The sequence below is a fragment of the Grammomys surdaster genome, unplaced genomic scaffold, assembly GCF_004785775.1.
Source record: "Grammomys surdaster isolate TR1022 unplaced genomic scaffold, NIH_TR_1.0 144, whole genome shotgun sequence".
NCBI lineage: Eukaryota > Metazoa > Chordata > Mammalia > Rodentia > Muridae > Grammomys > Grammomys surdaster.
In genome coordinates, this window is record NW_021604602.1 from 4451652 (window position 1) to 4475854 (window position 24203).

The 24203-nt window shown below is 49.4% G+C and overlaps 1 protein-coding gene and 1 pseudogene across 1 annotated transcript in view; one reads left to right on the plus strand and one right to left on the minus strand.

The window, feature by feature from the left end:
• Wdr25 (WD repeat domain 25) overlaps positions 1-24203 on the plus strand; it is a 134909-nt gene that overhangs the window by 5833 nt on the left and 104873 nt on the right. The gene's annotated exons all lie outside the window — the stretch shown is intronic.
• Positions 4845-5821, minus strand: LOC114618759 (annotated as a pseudogene).

The window sequence follows — 24203 nt, forward strand, 5'->3', positions numbered from 1 at the left end:
TGTCCCCGGTGCTCCCAGCACTGAGTACTGTCCCCGGTGCTCCCAGCTCTGAGTACTGTCCCCGGTGCTCCCAGCACTGAGTACTGTCCCCGGTGCTCCCAGCACTGAGTACTGTCTCTTTTAATCTTCTGCTAATAAGCTGTGATGCCTCTTCTTGCTTCTCATTGGAAGAGCATGGCTTCCAACAGCCTGCACAGGGTAGCTAGCCTCTGGCCTAAGTGGGTCTCTCTCAGAGTCTGATGTCTCATCTGCAAAAGGGAGGGACACTTATACCTGTGTCACATGGTCACTTGATAACTGTGGTTTCAAAAGCATGTAGTGTAGGCTGGGGAGGTGGCTCAGTTGGTAAAGTACTTGTAATCACAGGGACCTGAGCACAAGTCTCAGAATACACATAGCAAAGGTGGGTGAACAGAGCCTGGTGTGCACGCCTTTAGTCTCAGCACTCGGAGGCAGAGGGGCAGAGGGGCAGAGGGGCAGAGGGGCAGAGGGGCAGAGAGAGAGAGGCAGAGGCAGAGAGAGGCAGAGAGGCAGAGAGGCAGAGAGAGGCTGAGAGAGAGAGGAAGCAGAGAGTAGGCAGAGAGGAGGCAGAGAGGCAGAGAGAGGCAGAGAGGCAGAGAGGAGGCAGAGTCAGAGAGGCAGAGAGGCAGAGAGAGGTAGAGGCAGAGAGGCAGAGAGGCAGAGAGAGAGGCAGAGGGGCAGAGGGGCAGAGAGGGGCAGAGTTGCAGAGGGGCAGATGGGCAGAGGGGCAGAGAGAGAGGCAGAGGCAGAGAGGCAGAGAGAGGCAGAGAGGCGCAGAGGCAGAGAGGCAGAGAGGAGGCAGAGGCAGAGAGGCAGAGAGGAGGCAGAGAGGCAGAGAGAGGCAGAGAGAGGCAGAGAGGCAGAGAGAGGGGCAGAGAGGGGCAGAGGGGCAGGGGGACAGAGGGGAGGCAGAGGGGCGCAGAGGGGCGCAGAGGGGCAGAGGGGGGCAGAGAGAGAGGGGCAGAGAGGGGCAGAGAAGGGCAGAGAGAGGCAGAGAGAGGCAGAAAGAGGCAGAGAGGCAGAGGCAGAGAGGCAGAGGCAGGAGGATCTCTGTGAGCTTGAGGCCAGCCTGGTCTTCAAAGTAAGTCCAGAACAGCCAGGGCTTGTTACACAGTGAAACCCTGTCTCAACCCTTCCCTGTAAAAACATGGGTGCCTACTTGTAAACCTAGTCTAGGTTGGTGGGTAGAGGTGAGTCTTTCATGTTCTCTGATTAGCTAGCTTAGCTTATGTGGTGAGATACAGGTTAGTGAGAGACTCAGTCTTAAAAAAAAACAAGGCTGGTGCCTGTCCTAGTTAGGGTTACTATTGCTATGGCGAAATACCAAAAGCAGGTTGGCGAGGAAAGGGTTATTTGGCTTACATTTTTACATTATCAAAGGAAGTCAGGACAGGAACTCCAACAGGGCAGGAACCTGGAGGCAGCAACTGATGCAAACTATGGAGGGGTACTGGCTTTCTCTCATGGCTTGCTCAGCCTGCTTTCTTATAGAACCCTGGACCACCAGCCCAGGGATGACTCTGCCCACAATGGGCTGGGCCTTCCACCATCAATCACTAATTAAGAAAATGCCCTACAGGGTTGCTTACAGCTGGCTCTTACGGAGGCATTGTCTCAGTTGAGGGTCCCTCCTTTCAGATGACTCTAGCTTATATCAAGTTGACATAAAACTATCCAGCACAATGCCTGAAGAACAATAGTTAGAGGCTGGAGTGATGGCTCAGGAGATCAGGGGCCAAAAGCAGTGGCCCCTCTTCCAGAGGACCAAGGTTCACTTCCTAGCAGCCAGCCGCATGACAAATCACAGCTGTCTGTAGCTCCAGCTCCAGGGGATCCTACACCTCCATATACATGCAAGCAAACATTATATGCAAGCAAAACATCAATGCATGTGAAATAGAAGTTGTGAAACGGAAATTAATAAAAAAGAAAACTAGCTCAAGTTGTCCTCTGACATTTACACGCATGCCCACATAAACATATGAGCACCTGAACGTGCATGTATACCTGTGTACACACCCAGCTACAAATCCCCCTACAAAACCCAAAACACCTATTGCAGAGCTGGACCCTGTAGGAGCTCACGCTGGCCTCGGTGCACTCTGTCCTCAGCATTCTCAACACCACTCGTCTGAGCCCTTTTTCAGCAGATTATGCTTTGACCCCCATACTGCCTACACCAGCAGGAGTTTCTGGAAGCGGGGAAGACCCCAGTGCAGAGTTGTGAGCTGTGTCTGTGGGCTGCGGCTCTAGATGGACATTCACAGACCATGCAGAAACTGTTCCTGCTGGGCTTCAGCAAGGCTCATGTGTTCAAGTCTTTGAGCCAGGCTTTGGTGCTTCCGCAGTGTTGGGCTGTGTAATCTAAGTGAGGGGCGTTCAGTAGTCTGGGGTGGTAGTCAGTCATGGTATTCCTGGACTGTCCCAGAGTCCTGAGAGCCTGATGCACAGAGGCCAGCAGCACATGGGGCCTGTCTGAGGGTTTCGGTTGGGCCCAGGCTCCTGGCAGTGTCTGGCTGGCTCTGGGGTACACAGGACACCCCCTGTCTTTGAGCTCACCTGATTGCTGGAATTCTTTCCTCTTTTGTCCTCTCCTTTCTAGGTTCCTTACCCTTTGCTTCTTGCTTGGCCAGTTTCTACTGAACAGTTAAGACCCAGCTCAGAACAGGACCCATGAACAGTGTTTATCTATTCTGTGGTCTTAGGTTGGGCAGTGTGTCAGGAGCAAGAGGTACGGTGACCCAGATGGGTCATGTCCTTCCTGTTGGGACCCTTGACAAGCTGTCTTTATGCTTAGCCTTCCCTCTTCCCACACTTCCCTGTGCACTGTCCAATGTCAGAATGTGGAGGTCCTTGCCTTTTAGCTGAGCTAGGATGCAGCCTGGGCTCCTTCTCCAGCCCCTCAGGACTGAGGGTGGGGGAGTGCTCCCAGGGTGGAGGAGTGTGCGGTACAACAGGCCAGCTCTCCTGATGCTTCATGTCCTTGGCACGGCCTGATGGGCCTCTAATAGCACACGTCCCTTGGACATTGCTCCTCAGTTGCTCTTTTTGAGATAGACTAGCTTGGCCAGCTGCCATGTCCCGGGGATCTGCCTGTCTCTGTTTCTCCAAAGCTGGGATTCCAGGATTATATGACTGTGCCTAGCCTTTTCACATAAGTTCTGGGAACTGAATTCCCACCCTTCTGCTTGTAAAACAAGCACTTTACAGGTTGACCATGGTGACTTTATTTTTTAAAAAAAACTATTTATTTAATTATTGTATGTGCATTTGTGTGAGGGGCACATGCATGCTATGGTACACGTGTGGAGGTCAGAGGACAACTTTGGGGAGCTAGTACTCCTTCCACTATGTCACTCCTGGGGATTGGACTTGGTGGCAAGTACCTTTACTTGATAAACTATTTTACTCACCCCAAAGTTTTTTTTTTTTTTTTTTTTAAATTAACAGTGGAATAGTTTGTCATTGCTGAACAAATGTATTTAGGAACAGAGAGATTCCTTTGAGTCTCAACAATTTCCTGGATATTCAGTCTTTAGAAAAAAAAAGGTGCTGGGCAGTGGTGACGCACGCCTTTAATCCCAGCACTTGGGAGGCAGAGGCAAGCGGATTTCTGAGTTCGAGGCCAGCCTGGTCTACAGAGTGAGTTCCAGGACAGCCAGGGCTATACAGAGAAACCCTGTCTCAAAAAACCAAAAAAAAAAAAAAAAAAAAAGAAAAGAAAAGAAAAGAAAAAAAGGTACCATTTTTGGGATGGCTTTCATGTGACAGCTTTACACACAGACCCACAGGAGACTCCACTATAACGTTGCCCCCAAAGTCAGCAGAACCCCAGCTCACGCAGGAACTCTGTGGGGTGTTCCACAGTTTGGTAGCCCCCCCTTTCCTATCAGAAGACAAACTAATATAGAGATATCTTCAAAATTCACACCTGAGGTAAACATTTTGCTGGAAAATTCCACACTGAAGAGGAAAGGTCACAGTGCAGAATAGGAAAGGACTATGTACAAGAACGTGGCCATCACTCTTCTGTGGCCGGGAGAAGGGAGAGGGGACAGGACGAGGAGACCCACAGGGAAGAGAAAAGGCACGTGTCCTTGAACTTGGGTCCATGTGGGCAACAGAAGCGTATGCACTGATGGAGCAGCCTGGCCAGAGGGGAGCGGAGCCATTTGTAGAGAGCAAGGGACATTGTAGGACCCAAAAATAGACAGATTTGGTTGTAGAAAAGGGAGTAAGGGCTGAAAGAAAGTTGGGCAAAAATGGAGATTCCACTGGAAAACTGTGCTAATTTTTAACAAGATAAGGCTTTGGTGGAGACGTGAGATTTCAGTCTTTCCATAGAATCTGGGATCGGTTCAGGACTGTGGCTGAGGTCAGAGTCAAAGCCATAACCTGCCCTTCTTGCAGTTTGGCACACCGAGCAAAAGGCTGTCCCAGAAGCCCACGGGTGAGCTGAAAACTAACAAAGGTAGAATGCCCTTTCTCCAAGAAGTGGAGCCATCAGGAGAGCACAGAGTGGGCCACGGCAAGGGAGGCGAGCACAGTAAACTCCCAGGGGGATGATGGAGAGCCCAAGGCAAGAGCGTGGCCTTTGGTCACAGTTTGGTGCTCTGGAGGCTGTGGATGCAGGAGAAGGCAAGATCGTGGGTTTCCTCCTCAGCAGCAGCCGTTCCTCCCTCTCTTCTCAAAGTGTCTGTCCATACCTGGAAGGCGTGACTCTTCCTCCTGGCAGGAACCAGGGGTCAACTGGAATGGGAGGACATTTTTGGTCTCAGTGGAGGTAGGTGGGATGATTCCAACGGTACCATGATCCTAAGGAGTTAAAGCCGAAGGAGGAGGAGTTCATTGGCTGCTTTGGAGTTATTTTGAGATGCTATGGAGCTGCAGGCATGGAGTCCTGAGCCAGGAGACGAAGGCCTGCTGTTGTTCCCAGGGGAACAGGATGACATTACTGTTCCAGGCATGGTGCTGTGGACAAGAGGGACTGAGAGGGAGCCCAGAGACCCTGAGTGAGAGACCACCCTGAGGTTGTAGATTGGTGGCTTGACAGGGGTGGCCACAGGGCAGTTGATTCTCTTCTCCTTTTGGTGCTGATTGCAGAACCAGACTCTTACCACCTCCTTCTCCATGGACAACTGCTCCGAAATCATGGAAACCTCTTCTGAGCTGGGTTTAGGGTTATCTTGAAATTGCTTCTCCAGAATCAGGCGGATGTTGGTCTCGATGCTGGTCCGTTTCTTCCTCTTCCTGCCAAACACTTCTCTGAGAGTGGGATAGGAGCTGGGTGTGCTTGCTGAAGTGTCTGATGGGGAGGACTGCATTGTTCAGCCACTTCTCCATCAGTGGCTTGATTTTACACGTGTTCTTGAAGCTCAGGTTGAGGTAGTCTGGCTGAAGTCATTGGTGTACAGCTTTCCCATCGCCAAGCTCACATCTCCCTGTGTGAAGCCTAGCTTAACGTGCCTCTGCTTGAAGGTCTTGGTGAACTTCTCCAGCTCCTCCAGGTGAGCTAATCATCCTCTCAGGGGCCAGGCAGATGCTTCCAGGTGGGGCCCTAAAGAAGATCCTGACAGCCCAGGGCTTCCAACTGAGAGGCAAGGCCAGGTCCTGTCTGTGCGAGGAATAGAGTGCTTTGTTGCTGTGGAAAGGAGAGAAGATTTGGCTTACTGCCCAGGTAGGGTCTGGGAAAGCAGGAACTGGGATACAGACTGTAAGTGGCCAGGGACCAGCACAGCACAAGCTGCTGGAGTGGATGGAGAGAAGCCATGTCCCCAGACATTTGGTTTCTAAGCATCATGGTAGGTCCTTGGCTCAGGTGGCGTGGCCTGTGGGAAAGGGTCTGCTGTGGAGAGTTGCCCAGATCCTCTATCTTAATCTGTCTGTTGAAATTGAGGCCATTTTGATCATTTCCTGATTCTACTTGACCAAAAAGTGCTGTGGGAGTCCGTGGAATCGGCAGCATCGCTACTCATCTTGATCTCTGCAGAGAAAACACGACTGGGTTTAGTCACAGGTCACCATTTTTCTTGCATTTTTCACATACATGGCTTTAGCTAAACAGCAAAGATGAATGTGTAATTACAACAACCCCCAAAGATTGTTTTTTTAAAGACAGTATCTCACTAGGTAGCCCCGGCTGCCTTGTTACTCATTACGTAGACCAAGCTGGCCATGAACTCATAAAGACCTGCCTGTCTCTGCCTATAGAGTGCTAAGAGAAAGGCAAGTGTCACCAGGCTCCATGATGGTTTTTAGAAGAGAGAGTGAGTTGGCACTTTGGCTCTGGGTGTGGCGAAGTGTGCCAGGGCTGCTATGACACTTCACGGCCAGAAGAGGTCGCAGTTGGCCTGCCTGGGATGGCAAGAAGCCTGCGGTTAGGGTTGTCTGTGGGATGCTGACATGTGGCCTGTCCCAGGAGGTGTGTGGGCCGGAGGTGATGATGCTAGTTGGAGACTCCTTGGCAGCTAGGAAGCTTCAGAGAGTGCTCCTACCCTCCCGTCTAGGTCCCCAGTACATCCAAGGGATGGCCTTGGGGAAAGACACTTGCTGTAGTTGAGTTGTGTCAGTACTGACCAGGCATGCTAGGATCGGTGTCTCCTGCCTGATCTTCCCACTGAGAGTTCATGACAATTCAGGTTTCCATAGCCAGAGGTGAATATCGATCTGGAACCCGAGCAGTGGCTTTAATAAGATGTTTCACAGTTATAGTGACTAGGGTTGTTTGGAAAATGCATGTTGTGTGAGTGGGACTCTGAGTAAGTTCAGAATGCAGAGTGGGTCACAGGGACCAATAAGCTGTGGTGGGAAGATGGGTTAGGGCATGGAGGGCTCAGCTGGGCACCCGAGGATGGAAGTCCTACCCTAGGCCTGTAGGCTGGTATGTTGCCTGCTGAGTGGGAGCTGTTTTCCCTCCCTAACATCAGAGATGCCTGTGGTTATAAACCAAGCCCCAGTGTTCCTGTGAGGTGGAGGTAGTATGTGTGTTCATGGTCTTCCTGACCTGGCTGCTGGCGCTCAGGCTATGAACACCTGGGTAGGACCTGGCATGTGCTCCTGGCACTCAGGGTGCTGGGGCTTTGCCCCTTCCTTCCCTGCCTGCCGGTGGTGGCTCACTGGATCTGAGTTGTTCAACAGACTATAAGCTTTGTGAATGCAGAAGCCACACCAGACCCATTTTTATATTCTCTGTAGCATCTGGCATGAAATTTGGTACATGTTAAGTGATCAATGAAGATTTAAAGACATTTTCTGGATTTCACTGCTTTTGCTTTAGGAGGGGTTGTGTGTGTGTGTGCAGAAATCCTGCTCACCTCTAGGGGGCACAGTAAGACTTTCTATCTTTCGCCCATCCAAGCTTCTAGAATGTGGTAGAATCTTTGACTCACCGTAACATTTCCTGAGATGATTTTTCTCTGATCCTGAGCAAAACAGCTCTGTCCATCTGACTGATGTGAGGAGTGCCGAGTACCGGTCTTTCATCGCCTTAAAGCTCAGCTTTGGAGGCACAAATTTCAACTAGGCACATTACCGTGGAAAGATATGTATTTTAATATGCTCTAAATGTTCTGTGAGCTGTAAAATGTGCTTATATTAGTTTTGAAAAATTTACAGCCAAAGCAATTAAGTAAAATAAAACAATGAGTCACAGGCCCCGCGGCGCTGCTCTGTAGTCTGAAGCAGGGATCCTCCTGGCCTCCCTGTGAGCTCCAGGCTTCCATGGCTGTAATCCCAGCACAGATATCTTTTATGCTGTCTTTTCATTTCTCAGTGAACTGGCTGGGCTCTGCATGTTTGAACACCCACCACACGTAAAGGTAGAATTCAGCCTTTGATGCTTTTTCTGAGGGAAAAAGGCAAACACAGCCAGCCCTGCCTGTCTGTCCATGCCGGGGCTGTGCCAGGGCCCCCAGGGGACTCCCTGCTGCATCAGCGTGCTTCCTGCTGTGGGGGACGAGTTCTTACACAGGCAGATCTGTACATAAAGCATGTGAGCTACATGTTGTTAATTTGCTTTATTTATTCTAGATTTTTCTTCAATAACAAACAGCAAGCTTCCAGAACATATTTTTAAAAAGCCAGACTGATGCTTACTAGGGACACTTTACTGACTCTGACAAATGAGATAAGCGGAAAAGGGGGACATCACTGCAGGGGCTACCCTGGTCATTGCTCATCACCAGGCCTGGCCGCTGCACCCCACGTGTTGACACAGGCCGGCCGATCATGTGCTATCTTGCCCTCCACCAGATTGTCTTCTGTATTGTTTGTGGGTCTGGGGGTGTAGTTCAGAGGCAGAATGTTTGCCTAGCAGGCAGGAGGCCTGGGGTTCCATCCCAGTTCCCCAGAACAGAGCCCCCACTGAGAAACTGTCCACAAGCGTTTCTCTGAGAGTCTCTTTCCTCACACTTGCCCTTGTCTCTTCTGTGCTGTTTCCTGTAGCTTCTGGAGTCCATTTTACAGGAGTAGTCCTGCAGCGATCACACTGTGCATAAATGCCATCTTTTCTGCTGCCTAATGTAGTGAAGATGGGCTTTGCACTGTCGGACTTCAGCAGAAGGCCTGTGTGTGGTAAATGGAACCTTAAACTGGCTGGCCTTCGGTGCGTGTCTCTACTGCTACTCAGTACTGCTGTGCCTTTGCATAAGATTACTTGGTCTTTCTGATCCCCAGGAACCACCGGTAAAGGAGAAAGAACACTCATCAATGAGGACTGTTGCCACAGATATGGAAAGAAATGATCTAGTCCAGTCCCCGGCATAAGCGAGACTTTCTACCTCTGTACCCACATTGATTGGTTAAAACACAAATGTGCAGAAAACACCTCAGCTAGAGTCTTCTGACTTAATGTAGTTCTGCTTTTGTGAATCTCTTCATAGTTTGTTTTTGTACATATGGATTTTTAGAGAGTTTCATCCTCAGCATTCCTGAGATAAATACGTTTAAAATGCAAGGAGCTTCTGAGATCAATGCTACTGAGCCGCCTTCCACATCCTTTGGAGTGCTTTGTACACCCGCCAGGTCCTGCTGAGGCAGGCCCACTTGCCAGGTGCTCACACTGGCCACTGGCTGGTGGGCGGTTGCTTGAGTCCAGAGTCAAGCCCCAGCAATGCCAGGGAAACAACCTCACCGCTTAGGAGACCCAGAAGGGAGCCGCACTGCCTCCCTCAGGCCAGCTGCCTTCAGAGATAGCTGCAGGCTCTGTGGTGGAGGCGGGTGACCCCAGCTGGTGCTTCCTCATGTGGATCACCGGCTCTGTGGTGACCAGGAGCACATGAGGGAGCAGAGAGTCAGCAGCTGCACCAGGTCCACCACATGCTGCTAGGCACAGCTTTTAACACACTTCACCTCAGAAGCTGTAACTTGTTCCCCGTTACACAGCAGGTATATGACAGAAGCAACATGGGGGGGCTGAGAGGCTACAGAGACTGAGCAAAACTGGCAAGCTGCTCCTCCTCCTCTGGAAATGCCCAGTTGAAAAGCAGCCCCTTCTCCCAGACGGGCCCAGGCTCTCTCCAGCCTCACTACTTGGGCTGTTAAGGGGCAGGGGGAACAGAGATGATTTCCATGGTGGCTTGGATTTGCATTTTTATATATTACAGGATCTCGCTGATTTATCATTGTTAGTGGATCTGATTATATTAGGGTATCTTGGATGTGCTTTGTAAAAAAGTGATATATTTCACATTCAAAGACAAGGAATTTATGGCTCCAAGTGCCAGAGCAAGGGTTTAGTTCAGTTTTGAAAGAATTACTCTTGATGGATTTTTACAAAATGAGGCTGAGAAGTGATTTGGTGCGTGGAGGAAGGCGCCGTGGAGCATTATGCAGATGATTGGCAATTTATTCCGAGCACGAGGCAGATCTGGTGGAAATGAGAGGCGCAGCTGGGTGGGAGGGGCGGGCTGTGGTGGTGGGCGTCTGGTATTTGGGGAGCGAGTGATTAACAGTGAGTGCATGGAGGGTAATTAGGTGAAGGCGAGGAGAAAATTTGCTGTGTGTGTTAACATGCGCTCACACTAGCACACGGAGGGATCATCTGGCCCTCCTTTATTTGGCAGAGACCAAGGGAGGGGAAGGCAGTTGCCCCAGGGTACACAGCTCTGGAGTCCGTGTGCTCCTCTCTTCCGTTTCACCTTCCTGGGAAGGTTGAGAGTCCCCTGTGTTGTCCCAAGACTTGGGTGTCGATAGCCAGGCTGCAGAGCCTCTGGGAAGAGTTGTAAGCTTCTGGGCTGGAACTTTCTTTTCGTGGGAGGTGAAGTGTTTCTGACACCCTCTTCCCTCTAGTGAAAACCGAGATGAGTTTGAGGCCAATACAGGAGACGCTGCTTCTGGTTCCCTGTACTTTACAAGCTGCGGTTCTCAGAACAAATACAAGCTGACTAAAAGCAGTGCAGTGGCTAACCCTGTGTGTTCTCTGCTCTCTGGGAGCCTTTGCGGTTGAACTTGACCAGTTTTGTGCACCCAGGGCAGCTCATATGCAAGTGGTGCCAGGCATGAAGGTGCTGGCCCTCTCCTCGGGGAGCTAGTCTCATCCAATCTCATCCTGTGTCATTAAGGGGAGAATAGAGCAATTTGGAAAAATGCTTTTAATGTAATTGAAAAATGCAGATTGCAAAATTGGCACACTTAGGAGTTGAGACAGTCTAGTGAATTATTTCTTGTTGCTTTTAAAACTTGGACACAGAAGACTCTTAAAGGAGCCTGTCTAGTGCCTGGTGATGGTGAGGCCCTTGGCATCTTAGGAAAGGGGGTGGTTCTATATTTTATTTTGCTTCATTGTAAAAGTGGTCAGATTTTGAGAAGAAAATGGAAGAACTGAAAAGCCTTGGCATGTCCACTTGCATGACAAACAGAATGCATTACAACCTGCGCTCTCCCCTGGGCTCCTTCCCTGAGTGGATCATCAGGCTAACCACTCTGTTGGGACTTTTGTAACCCACACTATACAACTTTTTCTATAGCTAGGTGTGGTGGTATTATAATTTCAGCATTTGGGCACCTGGGGCAGGAAAGAAGTTTGAGGTTAGTCTAGGTTACATAATCAAGATTCTGTTTCAAACAAAGCGTGTACACATCTCTCTCTCTCTCTCTCTCTCTCTCTCTCTCTCTCTCTCTCTCTCACATACACACACACACACACACACACACACTCACACACTCCATAGTAGTAGTTTCCCTCAGTCTTACTGGGATTTCCCAAGAAGAGGAGAGGAGAGGAGAGAAGAGGGGAGGGGAGGGGAGGGGAAAGGGTGGGTTGCATCCCTCTCGATTGTGTCTCCAGCCGTTGCTCTTTGTTTGTTTGTCTGTCTGTCTGTTTGTTCTTGAGGCAGGGCCTCACTCTAACCTAGACTGGTCTGGAATTCACTCAGTGGTCCAGCTTGGCATGAGTTTCTGACATTCTTCTTGTCACAGCTTCCTAAGTGCTGGGGTTACAGGCAAGAGCCACCATGCACAGCTGACATATCTTTCTCTTGTCCTTTTGCCCTGATGGACAGCAAGCAGGCCTGGGTGTCTAAGGAGGCCTTCCTGTGTGGGCTAAGAACCTCAGGTGTGGTATCAGTGTGGGAATACCCTGCTGTTAGCCAGGATCCTCCTCCTCCCCTCCATCAAGCTTCCTGGAGTGTGAGGTGAGTGACTTGTCTACAGTGAGCTTGCCTGAGGGCTGTGAGGTGGCAGGTGGAGTCCCAGATGTGTGTGTGTCCCTTTCAGCCTGTCCTGGGTGGCTCTCCGCTCTCTGCAGCCTCATGTCATCTAGGATGTGGAGGGAGGGTCCCAGGTCGGCGTGCCTGCTCCTGACCCTCCCTCTTGTCCTGCAGTTCTGCTCCTTCACTGCTCTCAGAAGCACGGGTCTTCTGGGTACCCGGACCCACAGCCTTCATTTCTCTTGCTGCACAGTGTTAGGTTGTGGCTCACACCAAGCCTGTGTGCACAGTAACCACGTCTTCCTGTCCTCCACAGAGCCAGAATTATTACCTTTCCCCCCAACATCTGCTAATTTAATGGCGTCTTGTTTGAGGGGCAGATGAGTTCATTTATGGACAGTGGTGCTTAGACTCGGGCCTGGCACCTTGTGAATGCTAAATAAGTGGTTTGTCATTGGGGTTCCTGTCCATTAATCTCCCATGGTCTTAGCGTTCCCCATCTCCAGGCAATTTACATGCTAACAGTATTGACCCTCATCATATCCTGCCTCCTCTCCTTCCCCCAGGGGGGGTTTGAGTTCTGGAATTTCATTATCCATTTTTTTTTTTTTTTTAAAAGCAGGGAAAACCTAGCATCTTTTGTAGTCAAGTCTGTGGACGGCCTTCTCCCTTTGTAAGTGTCCAGCAGCTTTAGACAGTGGCATGCCCGCTCATACCCTGATAGCTGATATATAGTCACCTATATTTGACCTTCATCTAGTAGTGATTAGCTTGAGCCAGTTTCAATTCTCGTCACTGGGTCCCAGGCAGGCCACACGGCACCGTGATGAATGTGTGCTGGGTGCCAGGGATCGATCAGCATATTAAGGAGCGGTGCCGCCGCCCCCACCAGCCCTGCTTCGTGACGCTTCCCCACACCAGCTTGGGCTGCTAGTGACTTAAAGTGACCTTCCCATCCGGCTTACACTTCAGGGCCCAGGCACAGCATGGCTTTCCAAATGTTGCCTCAGAAAAGAAATGTGTTCTGACCCTAAAAGAAATGCACACTGCTGTAGAGAAATCACAGTGTAGGTTTGTGGGTACATTTCTATCTAGTCTTAGAAATAATCCAACAAGGTTGCACTTGGGCTTGTGCACCCAGCCCACCACCCTGTAGCTGCAGCCCGGAATGCTGTAATTTATTGCAATGATCTGAAAACCCCAGGGGTCCTTGAGACCCTTCCACCGGGTCAAAACTATTTTCATAATCACACCTAGAAGTTATTTGCCCTTTCTACTCTCATTCTCTCAGGAGTGTAAATGGACTTTTCCAGAGGCTACATGGCAGACACTGTTGCCATAGATTAAATACCGCAGCAGGTCTGAGAGCCCGGGTGTCTTGTAGTAAGTCAGGCAGCAATGCAAACCCACAAAATGTAAACAATGCCTTCTCGCTAATTTCTTTCTGCTATGAAGAATCTAGTTATTTTTATAAGAAACGTGTTATTTCTAATAACGCATGGTGGGTTTAATATTGCTAATTCTATACGAATTCATAAATATTTTCAAATGTCTTCAGTTTTCATTGCTGATGCGCTCTCGGTAGCTGTCATGTACATAGTCAGCAGCTCTTTAGGCCCTTAGTCGTTCTAGGCAGTGTGGGAGAGACCGAAAGGTCTGACAAGTGTGGTCTTAAGTAACTTGCAGTCTCATTTGGGGGACCTAAGTCACGTAGCAGGAATGGCATCCTGACCTAGCTCTAGGGCAGGTGACGAGGTTCTGCTCTAGCTGCGTCCCTTCTTTCTGCTTGGATAAAATCCTAAACTAAGTGACCAAAACATCATGATGAGGGTTTGGTTCCAAGCCACCATCTGCTCCCAGATGCTGAACAGCAGGTCCTCCATCCCCAGTGAATGCTTAAGCCCTGGTCACCCTGGCACTGCCCTCCTGTCCCTTTCTGGTCCACATGGGCTTTTCTTGGAGAGCATACACAGTTACAACAACCTGTACTTGCCACTTAACATTCTCCTGGAGGCCTGTCTGCCTCTGCACCACCAGCCGCTCTGTGTCTTTGGAGGGCCGTCAATTTTCACTGGTTCTGCGACGCTCTATCGAGTTGATTAACTGTAATTTACTTAGCCGCCCTTGGACACCGAGGTGGTTTCTAATTTTTGCTGTTACAGATAATACTGAAGTGGTTATCTTCATGCATGAAACCCTTTTCTGTTGGATTATTTCTTTTAGATTGATTCCCAGAAGTGGGACTGCTGGGTCAAAGGGTTGTACATTTCCATGGGTCCAGATTCATCTCCTGTCAGATTGCTTTCCAGAAGGATTATACCAATTTGCACTGCCACCGCAAAGCCTCCGTAATAACCAACTATTTTGCTTAACTATCATGCCTAGAATTTTCCCTTGGAGCCCTGAGGGGGCAAAGGCCCTTATCTAAGTGAGCACCATCTATAATTATTTAGACTAACACCAAAATTGCTTTCAGAACATTTTTAACCTGCTGGGTTTAGAATTCTAATTCTCATACATGCCGGTATTAAAAGTTTCACAAGCAGCTATTTCTGTCCCCCTCCTCACAGTGTGTTTACATGGCCCAACAACCGTAGGGGAACGGGAGAGCTTTCATAAACACAAGTAGGCTCTTTCTACACCAGTTGAAGTGTTATTTTGAAAGGTACAAAAACACAAATTAAACCACATTTTCATCGTAACCTTTGGTTAGGAGAGTTGTGTGTTTTTATCTGTGCCTCTTCACACCCCCTCAGTCTTCTGTAAGCACATTCTGGAAGGTGCTGGTACCTTGGACCCTTGCCACGTCCTCACCTGTCACCATGCTGAGGCTGTTAGGGAAGGGAACTTGTATGCATCCATGGTGGTCCTGAGGGCGGCAGCAGTTCCTGCTAAGGAAGATGCGTTGAGAATTTGTCAGCACTCATGACTAGTCACCTTGGCATGTGGACTATTGGAAAGAGGGGTACAGTAGCAGTCTGGCAGGACCCCAATATATTGTTGCCAGGAGGCAGAAGGTGCTTTTGCTGTGTGGGTTTGGAAGCTTGGGTGGTTAGAGGCCCCTTTGGGAGTTGTATGAGGCAGCATTGTGTGCTTGGGTGCTAGCTGTGGGCTGTCCTGGAGAGCCTGGCTCAGCCTAGTTGCGGGACTGTGCCCTGTGTACATGCCACTGAGAGTTGGGACCATCGTGCCCTCATTGCTCTGAGCTCCAGCCTGGGCTTCTGTGAACTAATTGCCTCCTAGGGCTGGAAGGATCAGGCAGTTAGAAGTGTGAAGCCACTTTGTAAAGTATGAAGCCCTTACAAATGGAAGGTATTATCCAGTGCTCCAAATGGGGTTATTCTGTAATTGCCTTCTAAGCCTCACTGCTGAGCAGGTGAGGCTTGCACCTAATTTGCCTGCACTTCTAGGTCTGGCTGATTAGCACGCTCCATTGTAACCACTCACTCCAGTAGGTCTCTCGGGCCTTGGCTCCTCCTGGCACGGCTGCCTGTTTTCTAGTTCAGTAACATGATGTCAGCTATGATGGGTGAAGTGCCAGAGTTGGACAGCTCAGCTCATGGGCTTCTGAAAGTGGCTGCCAGCTGGGGTACTGGGACATTGCTGCATGGGCCCTGAGTTCCTCTAGCTTTGCCTGGAGTTGTCTGACTGGGTGAAATAGAAACACAAAGGACCCCGGAGACTGACTGGGAGACAGCTGGCCCTTGATTGCAGCAACAGAAACCTGTCTTTTCCTTTCTTTTTTCCTGTGGCCATCCACCCATCCATCCATCTTCTCCATCCTATGGGCAGTTCTGAGTCTATGCAGGACTCTAGGTTTGAGGAGAATAGGCACACCCTGGCCATCAGGAAGGCTACTTGGAGACAGACATCAGAATGAAATAGTGTGACAACTCCCTAGGGACCACCAGTGTTGGGACTGCAATGGGACAGAGAGTGGTATAGCTCTGTCAGGTTCCAGGCAGGGAAGGCTGAGGCTGATTGAGGTTGAGCCTGGGCTGGGTGACAGAGAAGAGCAGGCAGGGAGGTCAGCAATGAGAGTCGGTGAGATGCAGAGCTTGACCCAGTTATTGGTTTTGGGCCTGGACGATCAACATGGAAGGGACCTGCCACTTCCCATGCTTGTGGAGGGCTGGGGCTCTCTGGGGCTTGCATGCTCTTTTGCCACAGCTAGGCCTCAGGGAAGTCAGTGAGCTCATAAGTCTTACTTGGGGTTCTACCTCATACCCTAGTCTCTCGAAGTGGGCTCTGCTCTAGCTTTAGCTTGCCTGTTAGTAAGCGAAGGCGTGTGGCAGCATCCGTCTGAGCCTTCCGAGGTTCCAACAAGTCATGGAAGGACTCGGAGGTGAGTGACAGACCGTGATGGACACTCCTAATGACAGCTGGCATTGGCAGCCTCCTTCTGCCCATTTAATAGGTGAGAAAACCAAGGACCAGAGAGGGGTTCTGAAGGACATGTAAGCACAGAGCTGGCTTCTGAACTCAGCCTTTCCTGTTTCTATTTTGGAGATGTTCTAGACACCTCCCTTTTTAGAGTGGCAAAGGGCAGTCATGTGGCTTTGCTAAGGACTGTCATCTTTTTGGGCTTTGTTGAGCTTATCTGACATGGGTGGGCCACTACAGGTTCCACCATCATGGGACTCTGCTCTTTTTCATGAAGTGCGAGTCTTGGAGGCGTATAGGACACCAATCAGTGGTAAGAAGACATTAGCAAATGAGCTCTTTGAGCCTCAGGGCCTGGGGGACCCCCGAGGTCTCAGTGACACTCCTGTCCCTGGCCCATCCTGCCCTCCAGTGCACGCAGGAAGCATCTCTGTGGAGGGTAATGTGTTAACTGGGTCCAGGTTTGTTCAAGGGCCTTCGAAGCTTCTGGGAGCTAAATCAAGACGATGACTGTGCCACATCTGTTGAGATGTTTGTATTCACGCTCTCAGGTAATAGTCTTGGGCCGCTGCTTGCAGCTTGTGTGTTTATTTATTACTTATTTATAAATCATAAATCCGGAAAGGATTTGAGGAAGCTTACAATAAAAGACACGAACACAGTAAAGCTGTTAAAACAAAACACAACATTAGAGCCATCTGAAAAAAGAGAGAGCACCTGAGCAGGGCCAGGGCCTCCGACCGCCTGGCTTTGTGCACCCGTGCTCTGTGGGAAGCATTGGTGGGGGGGGGATGCGGGTGCCTTGTGACGTCCCCAGCATGGATGACTCCACATGGGGACCAGGGCTCAGAGGACAGGAAGCAAGTCTCTTCCAGGGGTGGTGATCTCTTAAAGTCAGCCTGAGGAGGGGCTGTGTGTAGGTCCCTGGCCACACAGCCTGGGTTGTTCTTTTTTTTTTCTGTGCCTCAGTTTCTTTCTAGCACATGGTGTTAATGAGAGTCAGTTCAGGGACCTGCCAGAGGTTTGGCCTTTGAAGAGTATTGTTCTTAACATGACTTAAAATTCTTGTGGTCACTGTTGTACTGGGCTAGTGACTCTAGTCCTTTTCTTAGGCCCCCAAGTTCAGAGAAAGGCGATGGTACGATGGGGTCTCTGTGTGTCCTTGGCTCTGTCCACACTGTTGTCACCTGGAATGGCTTGTTTCTTGTTGGTTAAAAACACTTATGCCACTTGGAGCAATGGGAACATAGTTTTTAATTATTTCCCGGCATGTGTACAGCAATGCTGTTGCCAAGGTAACCAAAGCCTCTGAAAAGCTTTTCAACTTCCCTGTCAGAAGAGGACTCTTGTGCCACACTCATGTTGTCTGTGGTAATGGCCCTGTCCTTCAGTAGCAAAATCTGTTTCTTCTGGAGGGTCGTTTCCTTTCCTCTAACAGATAGAGTCTTCCATCCATCCTACATCTGTCGTAAGAATTGGGTGCTAGGACAGAGCGGGATCAGAGATGAATCTTCCCTGTGAAGAAGCAGCACAGGGGTCGGGGTGGGGAGATCCTGGGGGTGGGGCAGAACTGTGAGTGTGCTGTAGGGTGGAGGAGAAGGAGCTTTGGGCTGTTAGGGCACTGAGGAGGCATGGTAGATGCACAGCAAGGCCATCCAAGCAGCCTGCAAAGGCCCAGCCAATGTGGCAGGATGTACTGTGATCAGGAAACAAAGGCAGTCCAAGGAGGGAGGCTGGCTGGACACCTGAGGCCCAGGAGGGAGGTGGTCCAGAGAGACCTGTGCAGCCAGAGCTGAGGAGCACAGTCTCCTGTGTGTGTGCTTTCTGTGCTCTGGGCTGCAGCTCCTTGGTATGTGGAGGTGTGTCACTGCTATGTTCCAGCTCCTGAGGGAAGGGCTCTGTCAGGGCCCAATAACTCACTCCAGCTGTGGGAGTGCGGCTCTGCTATAAGCGGCCTGCAGGCCAATAAAACTTTATGGCAGTTAAGCCTGTCAGGGGTGCTGGTTTACACAAAGGAGATGAATCACTGTGAGAAGAAAAAAAAAAAAAACAGGACTCTTAGTTTCTAACAGCCCTTCTTATTCTTCTTGTAAAACTTTTAAAAATGACCCTAGATGCATACAAGAGTTGTAAAGCAGCATGAAGTGAGGGCCTGGTCCTTCCCCACTCGGCAGACCTCACACACAGCTCTGAGAAGTGAGCATCAGGCAACCCTGCCACACTCTGCCAACTCCGCTGTGCACTTGTCTGTGTCTTACTCATTTTCCTGTTAACGCCCCCTTTCTGTTCAGGGCACCGTGCTGCGTTTAGATGGCTCTTACAGTTTGGCAGGTGATGTTCTGGGGTACCTGAAGAGTACGCTGGAACTGATCCTTATCACTTACTTCACTCGGAGCTTCCTTTGCCGCCCCCTACCCGGCCTCCACCAGGGGACAAGTGTGATGATGCCTAGAGTATAAACTCTCAGCTTTCAAGGGCTGCTGCTTCGTGAACTCACCAACAAGAGAGAGGGCTTGCTCCTCAGTGAGGCTGGCAGAGTTCGTGTGTAAAGTGCCTTGTGCTCAAGGATGCTGTCTCCCACTACAGAGTCCTCCTCCTCCTCCTCCTCCCACCCGTCCTCCTCTTTTCCTTCTAGGTTTGGCCCAGCCAGTCTTTCGGGTGCTGACACTCGTGAGAGTTTGTGTTTAGGCAATTCCAGCACATTGGTGTTTTCACAGTTTTCCTGTGGTTTATCGGATAATTGAGTGTATCTTGAGGCAGCAACTGAGAGTTGAAATGTGTTGCCTTTAACGAGTGTAACAAGCTCTCCTTGCATACAGATAGCTGCACATTTGTGGGCGCTCCCATCTCCAGCCCTGCTCCTCCCTGGCTCTTCTCTCTAGCCTCTCATGTCTTGTTTTTACTTTCTCCTTCTGCTTGCCCCTGGTCCTCCATCAACTCTGTCCGCCTCCGCTTGCCTTTCCTCCTTTCCCCACTCCCTCTTCAATTCCCTTCTTGCATTCCTTTCCCAGCAACAGGCCAGTGAAGCTGTTGCCACGGTAACAGAAGCCGAGCAGAGGCTCTGCTCTGCTCTCCCTATGCGTCTAACAGGATGACGCAGATTGCAGATAGTGTTGACTTCTAGAACTATCTGAGCTCTGTCCTGCAGCCTCCGGAGGCCCTTCATCCTCCAAGGGCCACATCAGCACCATGGCTTGTGGTTCTGTTCAGCTGATGGTCAGTTTTTATTTGGAAACTTCAAAATCCGAGAAATCTGCTTTCCTGCCACCCAAAATAGTGTTTTTTTTTTTTTTTTCAGTGTGGAAGAGTGTCCCCTGAACCAACCCACATAGAGATAGATGCCAGGGTCCAGGAGGGCTGTAGGAACAAGTCACATGCAATCTTTGCTGAGTTGTTGGGATGAACGAATGGCTGCTTTAGGACAGGGACTTCAGGTCTAGCTGGATTTTAAAAACTCCAGTGCTTAGTCTCCTCCAGCAGGTGTTTGAGAAGAGCTTGCTGGTTCTAAGACTTGGGTCAGGACTGTGCAGAGCCCAGTGCCACCTCAAGGGGTCTGTTGAGGAGCAGGGCTGGTGTGTGTACACACGGCTGTGCTGACATTACATGGATGCTTGTTTGTCACAGTGGTCCAGTGAGTCCAGCTGGTGCCCATTCTGCTTTTGCATTAACTAGGCTTTGTGGTCCCCTTGGAGAGACCACAGAGCGCTTGGCTTCTGGGCCGCCATGGAGCTGGTTGACAGTGGTGGCAGCCGCACTCCATCTGGGTTTGACTCAGGCCCAGCTTGTTGGCATTAGTGAGGATTTGGAGTCCTGCCATTCAGCCAGCACCAGCTAATAGCCCAGCAGGGAAGACTTAGTCCATGGATTATATTTAAGTTAGTCCTTATTCCCAAAGGTAACTTTGTTTAATAAAAACCTTAAGCCTCTATTACTGTGCTTATGGGTATCCTGGCTCCAGGGTGTACAAATACGACTTACAAAACTCAAATATTATTTGTGGCGGTGCACAAACATGTTCATTAATAGAGGGTGTGCTAAAAGCACAGGCAAGTTCCGTCTGTGCCTGAATGGTCTTTCCGCACTTGGGTCTTTTTATTTTCATAATCACTTGGAGCTTATTTAAATACCGTCTTTCAGTAGTGAATTTTCAAGGGAGGACGCTATGTTATGTGAATAACTTCACGGCTACCCACAGTATTTCCAGTCAGTTGCTGTGACTTAAATTGATAATGGACCCCACACAGCAGTTGCTAATGGGGGATAATCTGGGAGTGTTTTGTTATTGTTTTTATTTTAGAAGAAAGGTTTGAAATTAGCATAGTAAATCTCTGTGGGATCTTTGCAAATAAAAGAATATTCACGTTAAAAACAACTTTCAGGAAAGATGTATGGTAATGAATAAAACATCAGTGAGTGAAAATAAGCGTGTTTAATTATTCAAGTAGAAGTAGTAATTTAAACTAATTATTGCTTGCGGATTTCATAATTCAGTTTTTGTCTCGCAATAATATTTCCTCTGGGCCTCTGGGGCGCGTCAGTGGCTGCCCCCGCTCCGTTCCTGGGGCAGAGAGGCCTCCTGCCTCCCCAGAGACTCAGCAAGAGAGTGTGGGGCTGCTCAGGTCCCTGTTTCTGCCCTGCTCCTTCTGCCTTCGGTCCCCAGCAGTCCCCTGTGCACTGTCTAATTAAGCACTTCCTTATTAATCACCTCTGGTTGGCTCAGGGACTCAGAGAAGCCTGCACATTGATTTCCAAGTGGGGGCTAGCATCTTCCCACTCAGGGTCATAGGCTTCCGTGGCATGCATGACCCCTTCTGCCTATGCCCCCACTGGGTAGTTTCCTGCCCTTTATGGCTGCCTCAACATGCGTTTCTTCTTGGAGTCATCCGCTCACCCTCTATGGGAATCCATCCCCTCTATAGCCTTGTGCTATCAGATTGTGGCCCTTTTGTTTGTTTAAATTTTTCATATTGTTTTTTTTTTCCTTCTTACTTTGTTTCTGCTTCTGGGGGAAACATGATGGCCTAGAGGAATGGAAAAGTACTGGAGGAAACAGGAAGCAAGCTGTTCCATCGTTACCTGCAGTTTGCAGTCATGAGCTGCTCTGGCACTGGGCTTCTCTAGCAGCCTTGGTGGTGCACTCTGTAGTTCAGCTCCTCCTGCCTCCCCAGGCTCCAGGGCTTGGGTGTCTATTGCGCTATGGGTGCTAGGAGGGCCTGGATCCCTCTCCTCCGCACACTTCCTGAGGTGCCCCTGGCGTCAGTTGGTGCTGATGACGGAGGAGTAAGTGCTGAAAGTACTTTGGGCAATCGAGAGAGGCTTTTAAAACCCAGTTATTACTGCTGCCCTGTGAATGCCCATAATGGCACAGGAGGTTTCCTGAACCTCTCTATCGCGCAAATGCTGCCTGGGTCACATCCCGACAATTCAGGTGAATTATTATTCTGCCCCTCAGAAGGTGAAGGGAGAGCTTTCAGTTTGTGACTTCTTCTTCCCAAATGCCCTCTGTCAAAAGGTAGTGACATGTGACAGCCATTATTACCTTGCTGTAATCGCACACCATTCCATCTTGTGGAAGCCCCAAAGCTTTCCGTCTGTCTTGGAGGAAGGACAACCTTTATTTCAGACACTTCCCCCTTTCCTTTATTATTACCTTCTCTTAAACAACAACAACAACAACAACAAAATAACAACAAAACAATCTCCTGACTTCACAGGCATGATCTGTGGGAGGAGTGACTCATTGCTTTCTGAGGTTATTGCCATGGACAGGGGTGAGACAAGTGGAACACGGGGGACAGAGGGAGTGATGAAGCTGGCTGCCAGGGACAGGAGTTCACATTGAGTCACCAGCTGATGGCACCAGGCAGGTCAGGCAGCCACTTGGTGTTGGGTTCCTCATTTGGGAGAACATGGAGGTTTGACCGATCTTGGATGTGCTTTCTCTCGCAGTAGTTCTGTGATCTCCAGAGTAGCTGTGGCATAGTGCAGTGATGACAGGATTGCAGAGCCACTGCAGGGAGCATTTGCTATTCTCAATTGGTTTCCTCTCCATGTGACCTTTGGAGGAGGTCATTAAGCAAACAGAGAAGTTCCTAACACTTTGCAACCACTCTGGAGTAGAGCCATAGGCTTGCCATAAAGTACTGTGGGTCAGGGAAAATGATGAGCCTGGTGCTGGGGACTTGTGTGTATGTGTGTGTGGGAAGGCCAGTGTGGCCAGGCCACACAGTACCTATCCATACCCTTCGCTCCCTTAAATGCCACCTGTGCACCCACGTTTATTCACCTGTACAGACTTGTGCCACCACCATTTATTTTTATACCATTTGATTCTTTGTGTATGTGTGCCCATGTGCTGCTGTCTGGCAGCACTGAGAGCCACCATCAGGCATTGTCTGCTGTCATTGAATCCGGAACGTGATATTTCAGCCAGGTTGCCTGGCTAGCAAGTCCTCGGGGTCCATCTGTCTCCTCTCACAATGCAGGGATTACAGACATGTGCTGCTGGACCTGCCTTTTCTGGGGAAGCTGGGAATCTGAACTTATGACCTCATGCTTGTGGATTGTGCTGGAGTTTTATGTTAACAAGCTGGGTCATCTGAGAGGAAGGAACTTCAATTAAGAAAAATGCCTCCATAAGATTGGGTTGTAGGTAGCCCTGTAGGCATTTTCTTTTAGTGATCGATGGGAGAGGTCCCAGGCCATTGTAAGTGGCACCATCCCTGGGCTGGTGGACCTGGGTTCTATAGGAATGCTGGTTGATCATGCCATGCTGAGTAAGCCAGGAAGCAGCACCCCTCATGGCCTCTGCATCAGCTCCTGCCTCTGGGTTCCTGCCCTGCTTGAGTTCCTGTCCCGAGTTCCTATGATGATGAGCAACAGTATGCAAGTGTAAGCCAAATGAACCCTTTCCTCCCCAACTTGCCTTTTGGTTGTGGTGTTTTATTGCAGCAATGGAAGCACCTACCTCAGTAAGCACTTTACCCACTGAGACATCTCCCTAGGCTCCTTTTCATTCTTTAGACACCTGTTCTCATATCCATACGATTTATTTATTGGAAAAACTTTTATTGTATTTATGTATGTGTTTATGTGTGTAGGGGGTGAGGGTTACATGTGCTACGGCACTCTTATGGAGGTCAGAGGATAATTCCTAGGAGTTGATTTTCTCCTTCTACCGTGTGGGTCCTGGGACTCAAACTCTAGCGGTCAGTTTTGGTGGCAGCCAGCTTAATGGGCTGAGCCACGGATGATGTCTTGTTGCTTTTGTTTCTTTGAGACAAGTTCTCTCTTTGAAGTGTTGGCTGTTGTAGAACTCATTATGTAGACCAAGCTGGCCTCAAACTCACAAGAGATCCTTCTTCCTCTGCCTCCTGAGTGTTGGGGTTAAAGGTATGGACCACCATGCCTGACCGCCCATGAATAACTTAAAAACATTTTGTTAATTTTTATTTTATGTGATAGGTGTTTTACATGCATGTATGTATGTATGTTTGTATGTTTGTATGTATGTATGTTTGTATGTATGTATGTATATATGTATGCATGCCCGATGCCTGTGTTAGATCCCTGGAACAGACGGCTGTGAGATGCCATGAGGTGCTAGGAACATAACCCAGATCCTCTGCAGGAGCAGCCAGTGTTCTAACATCCTCTAACACTAAAGTGTAAAAATCACACAAGCTCATGTGTTTTGTTTGCCTGGATGGTCTGACCAAGGTGTGTGCTGGTCCCATCTCTCTTTCTCTTAATAAGGTTATGCATTTGTATAAAAAATGCCACTCGGATGAGAACAGCACAGGCAGCCAGCGTTCCAGAGACCTGCTAAGTGGATACTGTTGAGGTCACACAAGGTCTGTTCCTTTCCGAGGAACTGACAGCTGAGTCTCATTACATTTGTGACCCTGTCTTGCCTACCTTCTGTATCAGAAGTGCCCAATAAATTGTTGTCGGGGTGAATTAAAATTTCTTGAATAGATTGCACCTGATCCCTGTTGTAAGCTTCTGCAAGGGGCAAGAAAATATTCTTATTTCTTTTAAGACTAGAAATCCATGAATTTGGTATAAAATTCAAAGGGGATAAAAGGATGTAGAGAGAAAGATGCCTTCCCCCCATTCTTTGCCTGGTTCTGGGGACCCCACATTTGCCTCATC